The sequence below is a fragment of the Notamacropus eugenii genome, chromosome 2 (assembly GCF_028372415.1).
Source record: "Notamacropus eugenii isolate mMacEug1 chromosome 2, mMacEug1.pri_v2, whole genome shotgun sequence".
Lineage (NCBI taxonomy): Eukaryota > Metazoa > Chordata > Mammalia > Diprotodontia > Macropodidae > Notamacropus > Notamacropus eugenii.
This window is the reverse complement of record NC_092873.1, coordinates 435870939-435888749: the sequence shown is the minus strand read 5'-3', so window position 1 is coordinate 435888749 and position 17811 is coordinate 435870939. Positions and strand designations below refer to the sequence as shown.

The 17811-nt window shown below is 42.1% G+C and overlaps 1 protein-coding gene across 9 annotated transcripts in view; it reads left to right on the top strand.

Annotated features, from left to right (window-relative positions):
• SOX13 (SRY-box transcription factor 13) overlaps positions 1-17811 on the top strand; it is a 92004-nt gene that overhangs the window by 34244 nt on the left and 39949 nt on the right. For 3 of the 9 annotated variants that reach the window (XM_072648122.1, XM_072648121.1, XM_072648119.1), the window contains one exon: positions 5810-6072. The exons of the other annotated variants lie outside the window; for them this stretch is intronic. The gene's annotated coding sequence lies outside the window, so the exon portion shown is untranslated. The remainder of the gene's footprint in view (positions 1-5809; positions 6073-17811) is intronic. 9 annotated transcript variants of the gene reach the window in all.

The following is a 17811-nucleotide window of genomic DNA, read 5'->3' as shown; positions in this document are numbered from 1 at the left end:
ACCTTCAGTGCTCTTCTTCCCTTACCCTTTAGAATAAATAATAACTCAGTTATCTAGAGCACTTTTAGGTTTTTCCTTATAAAAATACTACAAGCAATGGTGTGCTGGTCAGTGTTTAATAACCAGATCTCTGGGGGAGGAGGAGAAGGAAATAGACTTGGAGGACACGCCTTTACATTTGTTGTTGTTCAGTCATTTCAGTCATATTTGACCCTTCATGACCCAATGTGGGATTTCCCTGGCAGAAATAGTGGAGGGGTTTGCCATTTCCTTCTCCAGCTCATTTTACAGATGAGGAAACTGAGGCAATAGGGTTAAATGACTTATCTAGGGTCACACAGCTAATAAATGTCTGAGGCTGGATTTCAACTCAAATCTTCCTGACTCCAGGCCACCCATTGTGCCACCTAGCAGCCCTTACTTTGACGTTTAACCGGCATAATTAACAATTTCTTCATCACTTCCTCAACTTGAGACAACCAACAAAGTAATAAATTGAAGCCCTAATTTTTAAACTTTGTGTACACTGAAAATTAAACCGTTGGAGAGCCAGTTCAGACTGCAGCCCTCTGCCTATGAAGCAAGTAGTCTAAGCGTTATGGTCCCCATTTTAAAGATGAGGAAGCCAAGTGACTCATCCATGGTCACACAGCCATAATCATAATTCTAATAGGCATTTATACAGTCCTTTAAGGCAAAGTGCCGTGCATATGTTATCTTATCGAATCTTCACAACATCCTGTTGTGGGTGCTGTCGTTACCACCATTTTATAGAAAAGGAAAATGAGGCTGAATCAGGTTTGAGGTCGTAAAACTAGCAAGTTTCTCAGGTATGATTTGAACTCCAAGATCACACTTTGGTTTCCAGGCAAGTTTCATCACTAACTTCCTGTGTGACTTTGGACAAGTTTTTGGACTTAGTTTCCCCACCTGTAATCCATGGAGATTCATCCTTGTCTCTTCAGAGAGAACGTGGGGAAGGGCACCATACTCCAGTAGGACTGTGAAGAGAGCAGTGGATTTGGAGTTAGGACCAAGGTTCAAATCCTCAACTCTGTTTCATATCTGTATGACTTTGGTTAAGTCCCAGTCTGTCTGATCCTCAGTTTCTTCTTCTGTAAAATGAGTCAGTTGAACTAGATAGCTGGTCTATAATTTCCTTTATACATCATGATCCAAGTTTGAATTCAGGCAAAGAGCCGCACTTGAAGATCTAGAGGGCCACATGTGACCTTGAGGCCAAAGGTTCCCCACCCTAAATCTATGAGCCTCTAAGTATAACATAATGGACCTAAGCGTCCTTAGAGGAGTCAGTTACAGAGCTATAGCAGCAGGAGGTGTGGATAATAGGTGAGTCTGGGCTAACTGCTGAGTCTCTGAAGCCAGATGAGAACCCAATTCAATGGCTTTTGCCTTGGGCCTGGGCCAGGTTGTTTATAGCAAAGCTAAGATTGTTAATGACAGGGAGAGGTCCGAAGAGGCCCGTGGCTGCCATCCTCTTAGCTCAGGCATCTGTTCCCCGAACGTCAGACAGCTGAGGCAGCTGAGACTAGTCCCACCCTCCTGACTTGGCTTAAGTCTTCCCAGGGGCCTTAGCATCTTCTCCCCAACAGCTGTGTTGGCGTTTTGGGGGAATTGTTCTCCTGTGAGGGGAACCCGCTGCCCCCAGCAACCCTCCTCCCCACACTACTGAGGCAACTGAGTCTAACGGGAATCAAAATCTTGGTTGGTTCTGCCTCTGACTTGCTGTGTGCCCTCAGATAAGCCTCTCACCCTCTCGGAATCTCAGATTTCTCATCTTTACTGTAGAGACACTCATCTTTGTTCTTCCTGGGAGAGTTACAAGAGCTAGAAAAATACAGATGAGACTGAGGATGATGGTTCTGTTGTGAGATTTTTTTCTCCCTGTCTTCAAAACTCTGTTAAAGTGTTTGGTGTTCTCTAAAATTGAAAAAGATTGTTGTTTTCAGAATATTTTCTTATTTTAGCCCTGTGAGAAAGGCAGCTTAGAAAACTGAGGCCTAGAAAAGCTAAGTCACTTGTCCATTGTCTCATCGCTCATTAAGCAGAGTGAGGGAAGAGATGGAACTCAGATCTCCTGATGCAAAGTCTACCTTAAATATAAAAAATAAATAAAAATTTTTAAACTTACCATTTTAAAAAAATGTCTGTATCACTTCCCAATGATTCCTCTCTCCACCCCTATGAGTTAAGCAAAAAAAAAAAAATTAACACATCAGCCATGTCTGAAAATGTACCCCCACTTCAGTATCTGTAGGCTATCACCTCTCTGCTGAGATGAGGGAGGCATGTTTCAGTATCAATCATCCAAAATCACAATTGGTCCCTTCAGTCAGTCAACAAGTATTTATCAAGTGTTTACTTTGTTCTGACTACTCCAACAAGATCTGGGTGTACAAAGAAATGCAAAAGGCTACTTCCTCTTCTCTAGTAGTTCACCATCTAGTGGGGAGAGAAATCATGCAAATAATTGCATACAGACAAGATCTATTGGGTGTACCTTGGAGATGTTTTGAGTTCAGTTCCAGACCTTCCCCAAGAAGCAAATATCTTCATAAAGCAAGTCACACAAATTGTTTAATTTCTCAGTGCATGTAAAAGTTATGTTAATGCTACACTGCAGTCTATTCAGTGTGCAACAGTAATGCATATGTTAGTTTAAAAAATACTTTATTGCTAAGAAATGCTAACCGTCATCTGAGCTTTCAGTGGCTCATCATCTTTTCGTTAGTGGAGTGTGATGGCTGCTGACTGGTCCGAGTGATGGTTGCTGAAGGTTCAGGGGGTGGGTAGAGGGGAATGCTGTGGCAGTTTCTTAAAATAAGACAACAATGAAGTTTGCCACATGGATTGATTCTTCCTTTCACTCAAACAGTTAGAGGCCATTATAGGGTTACTAATTGGCCTAATTTTAATACTCTAGTGTCTTGAAGAATAGGGAGGCCAAAGGAGAGAGATGAAGAGAGGGGGAGAGACGGAATGAAGATTTGGTAGGGCTGTCAGAACATGCTCATTTATTATTAAGTTCACCATTTCCTGTGGGCCAATTTGTGGTGCCCCAGAACAATTACAATAGTAGCAGCAAAGATTATTGATCACAGATCGCCATAACAGACATAATAATGAAATAATAAAAATATTTAATAATAATATATTATAATAATAAAATAATAATAATAAAAAAATTGAAATATTGCAAGAATGAATGACATTGGAGACATGATGTGAGTATATGCTGATGGAAAAATGGCGCCAATGGACTTGCTTGAAGAGGGTTGCCAAAAACCTTCGATTTGTAAAAAACTTGACATCATCGAAGTGCAATAGAATGAGGTATGCCTGTACAGGATAAATAGGAGATTATCAAAAGGAATACATTCACTAGCATTAAGGGGGATTGAGAAAAACTTCCTGTAGAAGGTGGGATATTAGTTGCCAAGGAAACCAAGATTCAGAGATGATGAAGAAGAGAATTCCAGACATGAGGGAACAGCCAGGAAAAAAACGCCTAGAGTCTGGAAATGGAGTGTCTTGTTTGAGAAATATCAAGGAGATCGGTGTCACTGAATCGCAAAGTACATGGTGGGCTATAAGGTATGATAAGACTGGAAAGGTGGGAGGGGTCCAGATTATAAAGGGCTTTGAATGTCAGATAGGGAACCACTGGAATTATTGAGTTGGGGAGGGGAAACCTTACTTTAGGGAGATCAATTTGACAGCTGAGTGTTGGCTAGACTGGAGCGGAGAGAGATTTGAAGTGATAAGGGCCTGAACTGGGGTAGTAGCAGTGACAGAGAGGGAAGGGGACATATACATGTAGGAGATGTTACGAAGGTAAAATTGGCAGGACTTAGTAATGAATTGGATACTAGGGCAGAATGAGAAAGAATAAGGAGGAAAGGATGACATGTAGGTAACTGGGAGTATGGTGGTTCCCTGGAGAAGAAAAGGAAAGGTCAGAAGTGGAGGAAAGATAATGAATTCTGAAGTCATTGAGGTCATCATGTCAATTGCTCCCTTGGTTTGTTTGCTTTGTTCTGTATCAGTTCAAAGAAACCTTCCCAAGTTTCTTTCTTCATGCTTCATCATCTCTTTTGGCCCCCAAATATTCCAATATATTCATATACCACCATTTTTTCCACCATTGCATATTTGATGGGTCCCTTCTTTCCCTCCTATTGTTTGTAACTACAAAAAGTTTCATTATTCTCTTGGGGACACTGCTTTGCTTCTTGTCCTTTGTACTAAGAGCTGTTATAATGAGGAAGACCATCCCTGGGTTTTTATCACTTAGGGCCTTCCTGTGCAGATCCTCCAGACCAGTGATGTGAGTCTCATGGATCTGCATATTCTATGCCTCATCTTCCCTATTCTCATATCTTCTCTTGCCCTATGACATATTTTTAATAATCCCTTCTTTGGGGGGTTCCTGGGCTTTTCTGGTGCCTGGGCCCTATCTAACCTTTGAAGAATTGGTTTGAAGAAAAAAAAGAGTTGATATCTTGCTGGGGAAACAGCCCCAATGCCCTTTGTCCTTGTGTTCTGACATGTTGGGATTATTAATAGGCAGGGCTGATGGACACAGGAGAACATCTGGAGTCCATTGGATATCAGGGATCATGCTTCTAGAGTTTCTGCCTACAAAATTTGGAAAGGCTTTTCCAAAGTCACCCTATTGCTAGCTCTCAATCTGTGAGTCTCTCAGTGCTTGGCCCATATTTGGGCCATGCTCAAGGCTGGGCATAGAATCTTGTTTTCTCCTTTCCCAGCAGACACAACAATCTGAGTGCTAGCCCTTGGCTTAGAGGACAATGGGGGTGAAATGAGGCCAAGTGGAAACAATATGGCAAAGGAGGATGCTGGCAGATGGTCCTGTGGATGTAGTCTTTGGAGAGCTTTCTCCTGTTCAAACTCATGGCATCGTCTGCCATGTTGTCAATGCTGTAGTTCTGGAGAAGATCACTAGGCCCTCTCTAACTCTGTTTTTAAAACTCAAAATCTAGAGCTGACTTATTTCCCAGTGTATTTGCCCTTAGCAAAGTATGTCACATTGTTCTGTTATGATGGGAATCTCCTGACTCTATGACAAGTGGCGTGAAGTATTGCTTTGGATCTTTGGATTTAGAACTGAAAGAGACTTTAGCAATTATATAGTCCAATCCCCTCATTTTACAGATAAGGAAACTAAGGATCAGAGAAAAGAGCTCTTGTGGTCCAAGCTCATATGGGTCTTAGGTAGCAGAATCAGAATCAGAACTTGGTTCTTTTGGCTCCAAATCCAGCAATCTTTCCATAGCCATCAGATTTTGAGACATGCAGCTGGTACGAGTGAGATAACTCTTTTTACCACCCAAGTTCAAGTATAAGAGACTGAGAATTAAAGAGAGTGATTTTCTCCTTCAGGGTCCCTCCTTTGTGCACAATTGTCTTGTTGGAGTTTTGGTTCCCTAACCCATTGATGAGGATAATAATGCCTCCATAGACCAAAATGGACCTGTCCAGGAAGCCATTTTGAGATTCAAATGAGATATCAATGAAAAAGCATTTATTAAGCTTTCAGGCTAAACCCTGGGGCAGATGAGGGCAGTGACAGTAGGATGTGACCATGGATGATCAGTACAGACCCACAAAGCTCCCTTGGAGAGAAGAAAACCTAGAAATCTCCTTAAGGAGGAAAGGCATCCAATAGAGGTCCTGTACATAAGGAACAGAGGGAGGAAGGGTAGGGAAACATGCAGAGAAGAGGATGTCGATAGCCTGACTGGCTGCCATACCCTTGGCTCCATAGGAAAGTATGGCACTGAAGAAAAACAACCCCCACCCTGCAAAAAGTGCTGACAGCGTGGAATTTAACTCAGACCTGAGATCAGGGCGGAAGATAACATTCGTTGTTTGTCCCCTCTGGTTTTGAGTTGCGGGGCTCCCGGAAGCAATTGGAGGTGCTTGGAGTATATCGGCTATCTCCATCACAGAGTGAACTTGCACTGCACCCTAATCTCATCTATAACCCGGGGTCCTGGGATCAAGTCCTGTCCTGCACTCACTTTGCAGGTAAGCTTGTTCCATTCCCTTCTCACTGCCCTTTTATTCCCATTTGGCTGCTTTCTGTCTCCCTTTCTACCAGGATTAGAGAGATCTCCCTTCAAAGTAACGTGTTGACCAGGGCTCAACTTTTTTAGGGTTTGGTAGGGCAAGTACCTGAAGTATAGAAGAGAGCAGCCCAAGAAGAGCTGGGCCCTGGATACTGCCAAGCCTCCTAGTGTTGTTCCTAACATATAATCGGAGGCCATTTTACCCCTGCTAAATCTCTTTAGACTTCCTGAGCCTTTGGGCTTAAGGAAAAGTAGTCAGCTACCTTGGAGTTTGGGGAAAGTAATATTGAACCTGGGGATGGAGGGGAATGCCAGTAGCACTCTCTTAGAGAATACTGGCATAGAGAGGTGAGGATGCTTGTCTAAGGTCCCACAAGTAGAAGGTGGCAAAATCAGGATCCAGACCCCTTTCTTTCTGAGTCTGTAGCCCATGTTTTAAGGCAGAATGTGGGAGAGGAGATATTTAATGGGAGAGCCATATTAGATTCTGGCTGTGTTGTTGAGATTCGTTATTTCATTATTTACACATGCACACATCATGCATAGGTTCTTTCCTCCCCCCAAAAGTGGACATGGACAGAATCCCATAGTTTGTCATTTTCCCTTGCGTTCTTCTTCTCCATGTTAGGCCTGCTTCTCTTATCTTCTTGCCTTTTATAAAAAGATTTAGCACTTCTTCCTTTCAGAGACTCTGTCTGGAGGAACTTGTGCTCAATTCAATTCAACCAACATATTATGGAGTACCTACTATCCACTCTGGTTGTCAGATTTCATCCCCAAGACCTTCTGCTCTGTATCTGCCTATGCTCTTCCTAAGAGTCACTCAGCATATGTTGATTGGACCTTCTTCTGGGTGTGTGGTGGTGGATTAAAAGGTGAATAAAATATAGTCCCTGTCCTCAGAGAGTTTATCCTCTTCTAACAGAACTGATCATGAAATAAACCCCTAACATGGGGCCTTTACCAAAGAAAATAGAAAAGAAATTTCCTGCTGGGAAGAGAGAACTTCCCCATGGAGTTGGTGGCCTAGGCCATCATTTGATTGAAATTTTATTTCAATGGGCAAAGACGGGAAGAGATCTTCTGGGTGGAAGAAAAAGACCTTCTGGGTTGAGGGAACAGGCGAACAAAGTCATGGAGATGTAAATAATAGTAATAAATGATATTTATTTAGTGTTTTAATATTTGCAAAGAACTTTACATATCTGGCATATGTAGGTATTTAATAAATGCATACCAATTGATTGAGGTGCCCTTCCTTGGCTCCCATTCCTCTATATGTCATTTCTTACTTGTTTTCTTGTATTACAAGCTAGAATTCTTGAAAATCTGCCTTTTTATTTGTATTCCCAGGGTTTAGCCTAAGAGCTTAATAAATGCTTTTTTATTGATGTCTCATTTGAATCTCAAAATGGCTTCCTGGATAGGTTCATTTTGGTTTATGGAGGCATTATTATCCTCATCAATGGGTTAGGGAACCAAAACTCCAAGAAATGAAGTCACTTGCCCTGGATCACCCAGCCAATAAGTAGATGATGAAGGCTTTAGGAGCCTGAGGGGGTGTCCAACTCATTCATCTTACTGATGGGGAACCTGAGGGCCAGGAGCATGTCTAAGGAACCACAAATAGACTTTTGGTTCAGCTGAAGCACTGGGCCCCCATACACATAGGATTGGTAAGAAATTAGGCTGAATTAGGTTGCGATTGGTTATGGGTCTTTTCTCTCTGAATAGAACAGTCTGAAACTGTACATTCTAAGAGACTTAGATGACTGGAAGCTTGGTCCTAGAGTTAGAATGGCTAGCTTTGCCTTGTCCAGTGATTATGGTTAACATTCCTACCTCAGGTGGCTTTTCTCATGTTGCATTCACAGCAATCAGCTGAGAATGTAGATGGCTCCCTAAACCACCTCCCAATAGCTGGAAAGACCAGTGTCCATGCCAATGGCTGGTCCACTATCGTTGAGAGCCACACATCATTCATTTCAGACAGTCAACGTTCTCTACTTTAAAAGACGGTGTTAGTTAAATGTTGGTGTTCCCAAACTGTTCAAGAGATTCCCAAATATTAAGGTAAATTAGGAAGATCCCCAATTGATAGATTAAGAAATATTTATTGGGTATCTACTCTCCAGACCTCAGTTTCTTTATCTGTAAATTGAGATTAGATTCCATCAGCAGTTTGCAAACTGAATTCTGCACAACACGTGGCATAAATAGGGGTCCTCTGAGAAAACTGTAATATTTTCCCAATTATAATAAGAAATATAATCATATATGATATTATTTTATGGTAACTTTTCTATGTGGCAATTAATTTTCTCCATTTTTTCCAAAATTTCTCTGACACCTCCTACATCCTTTATACTGTGGGTCTGCTATATGCCCTCCATATGGCACAGCATTTTGGGATTCTAGCAAAACCTCAATACATCCTGTGGCTAAGTAGTTTCAGTAAACCAATGCTAAAGCCGATAATCTCTGAGTTCCCCTATTGCTCTAAAAAGTTCCAAGACAGACTGTAGGTACCATGTGCAGGATTTTCCTAGGTATTGAAGGGGATACAAAATCATTAATATGGCCCCTGCCTTCAGGAAGCTTGTAATCAATTCATGTGACATGATTAACTCAACATCAAACAGAGGGCCACGATTTGATGTCTTAGTAAACAAATCCTCTGGAAATAAAGTTTGTTTTAAAAGATACCTCAGGCCAAGGGATTTTGGGGGGAAGTTCCAATCTTCTGTGAGAGTTTGGGGGTGAGGATGGAAGTGGGGAAAGTGAAGAGAGTTGCATGAACATAGATTTAAAGTTGGAGGGGACCTTCAAAAGTCACTCTGACCAACAGCTGTCATTTTACAGATGAAAAAAATCCCCAAGAGCTGAATTTGTCCAAAGTCACTCAGGTTGTAAGTAGTAGAGCTACTCATCAGAAGCAAGTTCTCAGACTCCAAAGTCAGTGTTCTTTCATATATGAAGATAAGGATGAGGAGAAAAAGGAAGAGGTAAAACCAGCAGTGGCAGTGGGCTTGGGATCTAGATGATACTGAAAGAAGGACTAAGTGCATGGTGTTTGGAAAGCCTAGGGTCCGGTAGTGTGCCAGATTGACATGTGATGCAGCAGGCTATTTTCCTTGGTATTCAGAGAAAGTAAAAGACCCTCTGGATGGAGAGGGAAGTAGTAGGAGCTATAGGCCCTCTTATGGAGGTGGAGGAGATGGAGAGTGCCATGCTGAGGCTGTTTTAGATTTGAAATTCAAGGATTGGAACTTGTACCTTAAAGTCATCTGTTACTTTTATCTTCAGTGATTAAGTTTCTGACAACCACGTATGTTTTGGGAGTGAGTCCTCTTTGCTACAGAGGTCTAATTCACTGTAGAAGGAAGCTCATAATCTAGTACTTGGTGATGACAGGGCTGTTAGGGAGGTGTGCAGATAGATGGCTGATGGGGGGATGGGTCGGAGACAGTGTTTTGCCTTGTACTTGCCAGCTGTTCTTATTATAAAATCTTTTTGGTGTAAAAGGAAGAGTGTTGGATGAAGAGTGTTGGATTCAGAATCAGTAAATCTGGGTTCAAGTCCAGACCCTGCCTCTTATTAGCCTTCTAACTGTGGGCAAGGTTCAGATTCCTCATCTGTAAAATGGGGATAATAATACCTAATGGACCTCATAGGGCAGTGGGAGAGGAATACTTTTTTTTTTTATCAATACTTTGTTAATCCTTATGGAGCTATGTAAAGATGAGTTATTCTACTTAGTCACACAATGAATTAAGGGGAAAATCAAGATGAAAATGCAGGTCTCCTGATACTAGCCCCTCGCCTTCACTAGGTAGTCTTTTTCTGATACTCACCTTCTGACCCACTCTATAGGGCAGTAGCATAGTCTGGTGGAACTGGTTGTAGAGTTAGAAGGTTCAAATGTTGCCTCTAGAGCTCACTATCTCTGTGTCCTGAGTCAAGTCACTTAACCTTAGTAGGGCTTAGCTGTGAAATGACCATCTTGAACTTGAGGTCCTCTACAAGTTCTTTCCAGCTCTAGGTCAATAGTCTACGTCAGAGGCATCAAATGCAACCCACCATACTCTCAGATTGAGCCAGAACCAGATTCAGATGTAACTGAGAAATCTTTAACAAAATAAATAAAAATACAGTAAAACACAGATGACATGACATTTTAAAAACGAAGTCAATATGTGACCCATAGGATTAGTGGCCTCCTTTCTATGTGGGTTTGACATCACTGGCTTACATTTTGGGTGGTGATGAAGAGTCATTTTTTCAGTGACTTTGGAGGTGGTTTGAAGAGAAGCTGACCTCACTCACCCCCATGGCTCCCAGCAAAGTTAATTGCGGGTTGTAGAAGAAAAGTAGGCAGGGCTGGGGCTGCTAGACCAGAGTGTTCTGAAGAGAAGGTAAGAGATAGAGGGCCCAGGGTAATGGGGGGCCAGGAGCTTAGCTTCTTTTAACCCTTTTGTGACTGTAGTTGGCGGGATCATCTGAAGCCATATAAAAGATGCCCTGGATCAAAAACTACTGATAGATCTTACAGACCCAAGACACAGAGTGGAGCATTCTCCCATATCTTGGTTTAAATAGAAATTGCAATGATAACTATTAATAAGAATACCAGTAATTGAATGGACGATCTCAGAACTTAGAAGCAACCCTAAGATCATCTAGTCCAGTCTCCTTATTTTACAGAGGAAAAAACTGAGGCTCAGAGAGCAGGGGTGATTTTACCTAACATCATCTTGTTAGCAAGGATCAGAATCAGGCCCAGAGCCGGTTTCCTAACTCTTAGGTTTTCTCCATCCCCTCTGCCCCCCACCCCATTTTAAAAAATTGACATCTTTTGTTTTTACATCATATGTATTTTCTGATCTATTTCTTTCCTCCTTCCAGATGAAAAAGAAAGGGGGAAGGGAAGTTAGTTTCAGCAAAACAGGCCAACACCTGCCCAAAGTCTGGTATCATGTGCAATATTCCATATCCATAGTTATCCATCTCAGCAAAGAAGGGGAGGGGGAGCCTCATGCCTTCTTATATCTCTTCTTTGCCACTATGCTCAATTTTACCAACAGAAAACTACATCCTGGGGTAGCCATTTGTGGATGATACCAGAACAGCTTTCCCTTTCTAACACCATCATCATTGCAGTTAGATTTTTTTAAATTGACAGTACTATCAAATATTGTTAGGCCAAGATAGGGAGGTCATCTAAAGGGTGATGGATTTGGAAAGAATGGACCTTGGTTTGAATTCTACCTACCTCCACCATCAGTTATAGCATTGGCCAAGTACCTTCCCTTTCGGGGACCTCATTTTTATCCTCTATAAAATGAGGGATTTGACCTAGGAGAGTTCTGAGGTTAAGAACTTCCACCCTTAACACTCCCCCCCCCCCACCATGATATTCACAGGATTCCCTTGTCATGAGAAAATAAGTACTCCTACCTTTCCCAAAAAGGTAAACTGATGTGTAAGTTACTTGTCCGTGGTCATAAAGTAAACTGGGGGCAGAAATTGGGCTGACTCAGTTGTCTTGCCTACAGAGGCCAAAGCTGTTTTCCTGAGATTTCTTGCTCTAAGTAGAAGACCAACGGAGGAAGGGACCGATGGTGGAACAAATGAGTTGGTTTTAAGCATGAGTAGAGCTGTCTTTTTGTGTCTTTTAACTGAAAGACCCGAAATAACCTTCAATATAGGCTACATGGAACGAGTAGGAGGTAAGATACTTCCTAATTAGTCAGGGAGACAAAGGTGGTGTGGAGGAGCCATGGGAAGGGAAATCCTTTAGCTAGTGTGGCAGGTTTAGCAGTCTCTGTCTCTGGACTTTCCTATGGGGTACGCTTCAATTAGTCATGTTAATTATGGCCATGCTACTACCCTACAGGGTTTTCGGGAGTCCCCAAGTCCTCAGTTTTGTGTCTCCCATGGTACCCTGATCAGTTTTTGTATTTCCTGCCTCCTTTCTGAGGGATCTGGAAACATCATGGCCAGATTCTTTATTTATTTTTCTCTTACCCTGGAGGGAGGAAGGTATCGTGATGTAGCAAGAGACACAAGGTTGAGACTGTCCTCAGTTCAGCCATGTGACCCTAGCCATGTCACCCAGCCTCCACATACGTCAAATGAAGATAATGATACTATTCCTTGCTTGCCTGGGGTTATTGTGAGGATTGAATGAGATAATGCAGGACAGGGAAAGTACTCAGAAAAATTAAAAGTGGCCTTCTGGTTTTAAGAATAAAGGTATATTATTATTTGTTAGAACTATGATTATGTTTTCCATCTTACCCAGGGGAAACTGAGGCACAGAGAAATGATGGGTTGTACCCCTAGTCTCAGAAATGGTCATGCATCTCAGAACTCAGGTTTCTGAATTTGCAGTCCCACACTGCCTGCTATCCTATCCACCTCCATCACTAAGAGACCTGGTTGAGGGTCTTTTGTTTTACTCTGTGATGCTGGGGAAAAAAAGTCATTTAACCTCTCATGACTTCAGTTCCTCCATGTGCAATGTGGGGCAAATAACCTCCGATCCAGCCAAGCTATTAGAAGGGAAAGATTAGGAAGGTTGGCTTTTTAAATTCTTTTTTTTAAGTGCAAAACACTTCAAACATTTTAAAATTTAAAATAACAATTTTAAAAATTAATACCTTTTGCTTTTACTTTATCACTTTTACTTCCTAATATATTCCTCTCTCTCTCAGACCCAGAGAATCATCTCTCATAATAAAAAGTTAGAAAATTTAAGAAAGAAAAAAAACACCACTTCAGTAAAATCAACCAGTATGCTAACCAAGTCTATCAGTACATGCATGGTTCCACCCCCAGAGTCCTCCCACCTCTGACACTCATTCTGTTACCTACCCTAACGGCTGCCTGCCTTGGTTTCCCCAACTGTAAAATGGGGATGATAATAGCAGCTACCTTTCAGGGTTGTTGTGAGTCTCAAATGAGATAATAGTTGTACTTAGTACCATGACATAGTAGGTGCTTAACTGCTTATTCTCTTTTCCTCTCCTACTCCCTGCCTCTGAGGAAAGGAGGGAGTTCCACTCTTCAAATCATTTCTTCAGGACCATGCTTGGTTATTATCATTTCACAATTTTTAAAAAATAGAGCTTTGTTGATAACTTATTTTTACATCACTTAGATTCCTTCCCGTATTCTTCTCCCATAGGCCTCCCAGAATTATCACTTCACAGCGTTCAGTTGTCATGTGCTATTGCTCATCTTTTACATTCTTAGAATCATTGTGTATATTATTTTTCTGGTTCTGCTTGCCCACATAAGTCTTCCTGTTCTTCTCTGCAGCCTTAGTATTTCTCATTTCTCTCAGTGCAGGAATATTTTGCTATAGCGGGCAGCTAGGTGGTGCAGTGGATAGAGCACCAGTGCAGGAGTCAGGAGGACCTGAGTTCAAAGCTCACCTCAGACACTTGACACTCACTAGCTGTGTGACCTTGGGCAAGTCACTTAACCAATTGCCTCATCCTGGGTCATCTCTAGTCATCCTGATGAATACCTGGTCACTGGATTCAGATGGCTCTGGAGGAGAAGTGAGGCTGGCGACCTGCACAGCCCTCCCTCCCTCAGCAAAGTCAAGTGCAAGTCATGTCATTATGTCTCTGATGGCATGGTCTTCTTCAGCAACCAAGGATGAACCCACATTTCGTTACAGTCACATACTGCAGCTTCTAAGTTAGTGGGCTAGCTTTGTTTCCAATTCTTTGCATCTGTGAAAAGTGCTGCTATGAACATTTCTTTCTGACTTTGATCACCCTGGTGTATGTGCCTACTAGCAGGGAGAGGTAAAATGACATCTTCAGGGCAAAGAATATTTCCTAAATATGAGAAGGCATGGAGAATTCCATTACTTCTGCTGATTTCTACCATGTGGGTGCTCTCTCTGATGATACAGATTGCAGCCCCCTCCCAGTTTTCATGCATATTCTCCATGAGCTGCTGAGTCCTTTAAAAAAAAAAGTTATCTCTTGGCAGCCAAGTTTCTCTGTAGAGGAGCCTCTCTCTGAGCTTGGGCTGGCCTTAGGATGATAGATTTACAGGGGGCCTGTGCTTGAATCCTTTCCAGTTGTGGAGAGTCTGTTGAAGTTTGCCTTCTACTTGGAGACTGTTGAGGGATCCGGGTATAGTTTGCATTCTGCTGGCACAGCCTCTGAAATCCGTGGGTCACCTGTACACCCTAAGTAGGAAGGGTCTGGAGGAAGGTTTTAGCTGGGGGCAGGGTGGAGGTCAATAGTATGTTACCAATGATACCCTTTGATTTGTAGTGAGTGACATATTACAGGGAACATAGAACAAAAGTTTGGTCACAGGAAAAAAATTTGGTATTTGTAATCAACCTATGGACTTGTGCTTTGAGACAACCCCCATCCCCTAAGGCTAGTGGGGATGAATTACGCTAAGCCATCCACACTTTCTTTTCCTGGTTCTTTGTGACCATCGTATGCATTAGTAGAATAGGTGCGTGGGTGGCCCAGGAGGAAAGCTTTTCTCTTTTCCAAAAAATTTCCACACTTTTTGATCCTTTCATGTACTTATCACATTCTCCTTTGGGTTTAATTTTTTTTTCTGGTTGTCTTATTTTCCCCTCTCCTACTAGACCATGAGCTTCTTCAGGTCAGGGACTGCGTCTTACAGCACCTCTCAACACTGACATATTTTTCTACATCTCTCTCTCTCTCTCCCCCTGCCTTCTCTCTTTCTTCTTTTTTTCTCTTTGCTTTCTCTCTCTCCTCCTCTCTCCACCTTTTCTCTCTCTGTCTCTGTCTGTCTCCCTCTTCTCTTAGCATAGTGCCTAAACAGAGTACAAATGTTGTAAATAGGTACTGAATGAAGCTAATTGCACCACTCTGCTGGAAGCTCTGCCCTTGGCCTCATTAACACTAACTGAGGTCAGGATTCTGTGACTACAATGACCATATGGGCCAGGATTTCCTTGGAGAGCCCTGATTTCAGATGTTCTGCCCCATTTCCAAATGGGGGGGGAAGGGTAACCCAACCCCAAACATCTTTTGTGCTATTTTGTCCTAAGTTGGTACTTGGAAATAAGGCCATGGCGCCTGTAATAGAGAAACCCCATCCCGGTTTACCTCATCTCTGTTAGGGGAAACTAACCTGGTACCAGTGATTATAGGGAGAAAGGAGGAGACTGAGTCACACTGATCTGAGTCTTCTTAGATTTTGAGGCTCTTATTTATGGGTTCTAGGGTAAGAACAGCGGCAGATTCCTGGCCACCCAGTTTGTCAACGGACCTCCATGCTTAGGCTCTCATCGATTGCTATTTTGCCCAGGTTCCAACCTTCATCCTGGTTGGAGTGATGCTGCCTCTGTGGCCAGTGGGCAGAGGGTCAGATGTTAAGGAAGGGGGTGGCAGGGAGGCTCAAGGGTGGGGAGGAGGCAGATTGTTTTTCTGGTTGTTTCGATAAGCTTGTCAAATGGGGTGGGTGACTAACTGGGCGTTCCAGCCTTTTGTTGCTCACCTCTTTCCCTCCTCCTCTTCCCTACTGGTCCCTTTGAAATGGTGCCAAGACCCAAAAGGAAAAAAATAAAGCCACACCATAAAGGAGAGAACGAAAATAACAAAAAAGAAAAGAGAGAAAGAAATCTTGCTTTCATGCAGGACTTGGCTGGTGATGGGGTAGATAACGGGAGAGGAAGCTCAGCTCTTGCGGAAAGAAAGAACGGAACACTTTGTTCACTGGAAGAATGAGAGCCACTCGTGCAAGGGCTACAAAATTGGGGTTTCCGATGTATGAGCTATCTTAGAGATCTCTGAGATGGTGGTGATTAGGTGAGGCCTCTACAGGGGACGGGTGGCGTCAGCACCCAGACTGGGTGGGGAAGTGGGCCCATCAACCCTCATGCCCATTCCGTACACTCTATTTTATTTATTTATTTTTATTAATTTTATTTATTTTCAGTGTTCTACAATCACTGCCATATAACTTAGATTTTTTCGCCCTTTCTTTCCTGTACCTCCCTCCTCCTTCCTTGAGATGGCATACAATCTTACAAAAGTTCTACACATACTTTCCTATTAAATACATTTTCACTATAGTCTTGCTGTGTAGGAGAAGTAAAATGAATGGAAGAAATCTTATGACAAACCAAAATGTAATACACACACAAAAAAATGATCTGCTATATTCTACGATTGAATTCCATAGTTCTTTCTCAGATGTGGAAGGCATTTTGCCTTAAAAGACCATTGGGAATTTTTTTAAGTCCTTGCATTGCAATGAAGTTCCAAGTCTACCAGAAAAAACTCACATACTACTGTGCACAAAGTTCTCCTAGTTCTGCTCCTTTCACTCAGCAACAGATCACATAAGTCTTGCCAGGCCTCTTTGAAGTCTTCCTGTTCATCATTTCTTATAGCACAATAGTATTCCATTACATTCATATACCACAATTTATTCAGCCATTCCCCAATGATGGGCATCCCCTTGATTTCCAGGTTTTTGGCCACCACAGAGAGAGTTGCTATAAATTTTTTTGTACATGTGGGACCCTTTTTGATTTTTACGATCTCTTGGGGATATAGTCCTAGAAGCAATATTGCTGAGTCAAAGGGTATGCACATTTTTGTAGCCCTGTACACTCTTTTTTAAAGGAGAGTTCAGGTCAAAATCAGTGGGCTCTGGAGTTGGAAGCTCTCTAGCAGGATGCCCCTTTCCTTGGCTTCCTGTGTCCATCATCTAGGGGAGGGTTCCCAACTTTTTTTTGGTTCATGTACCCTTCTGGCTTTCAGTAAAACTTCTCATACCCCCTATTCAGTATGAAAGGAAATAAATTCTAGAGTTATCCATGCATATTTGCATGAGAAATAAAATAAGACATTAATTTTCCATAAAGAAAGTTTTATTCAATTTATAGCAATTTTTTTTGTATCAGCTTGTTTTCTCTCTAATCCACAATTTTTTTTCACTAGCCCTATTATTTTTAGAATATTTCAATAGGACAAAATAATCACGTACCAAATATTTCCCATAGCCCCTTGACAAGCTTCTCATACTCCCTAGGATTAATTGTACCTCAGGTTGGGGACCTTAATGTAGGATTAAAATGGGAAATTTAAGGAGCAAAGAGGAAGACATGTCAATCAGAACATCTATAGAGGTCTAATTTCTTGCATCAAGGGGTTAGCTTTTTGAATTTGATTCACCAAGAGCAAACAGATGCCTAGTAAGTAGCTATAAGCTAGGTGTACTTTAAGATGTCTCAGATGAAGTCAGTTGTAGAGGAGGCCAGTTGTGATATGTGAAGCTGTGAGAAGGGGCCTAAGGGATTTTTCAGCATGGCATCTACATATAGTATAAAGTTCAAGAGACATGATGGCAAGTTCCTATAATCGCTACTCCCTAAAGGCTGAAGCTAGTGGATGACTTGAGCTAGAGAGTTCTGAGCTGCTGTAGGGCAAAAACCAGTTGTATATTCCACTAATTCTAACACCAATATGGCGGTCCTCTAGGAGCAAAGGAGGATACCAGACTGTTCAAGGAAGGGCGAACCAGCCTAGTTGAAAGGTTCCATGCCAATCTGCAGTAGGATTGGTTGGACCCTGGGAAGTGTCAATGACACTTCCAGCCTAACCATGATGGGAAGACACCATTTTCAGAAAAGAAAAAAAGATAAAGTTTGTGAGCCTTGAAAATAAGAGATATA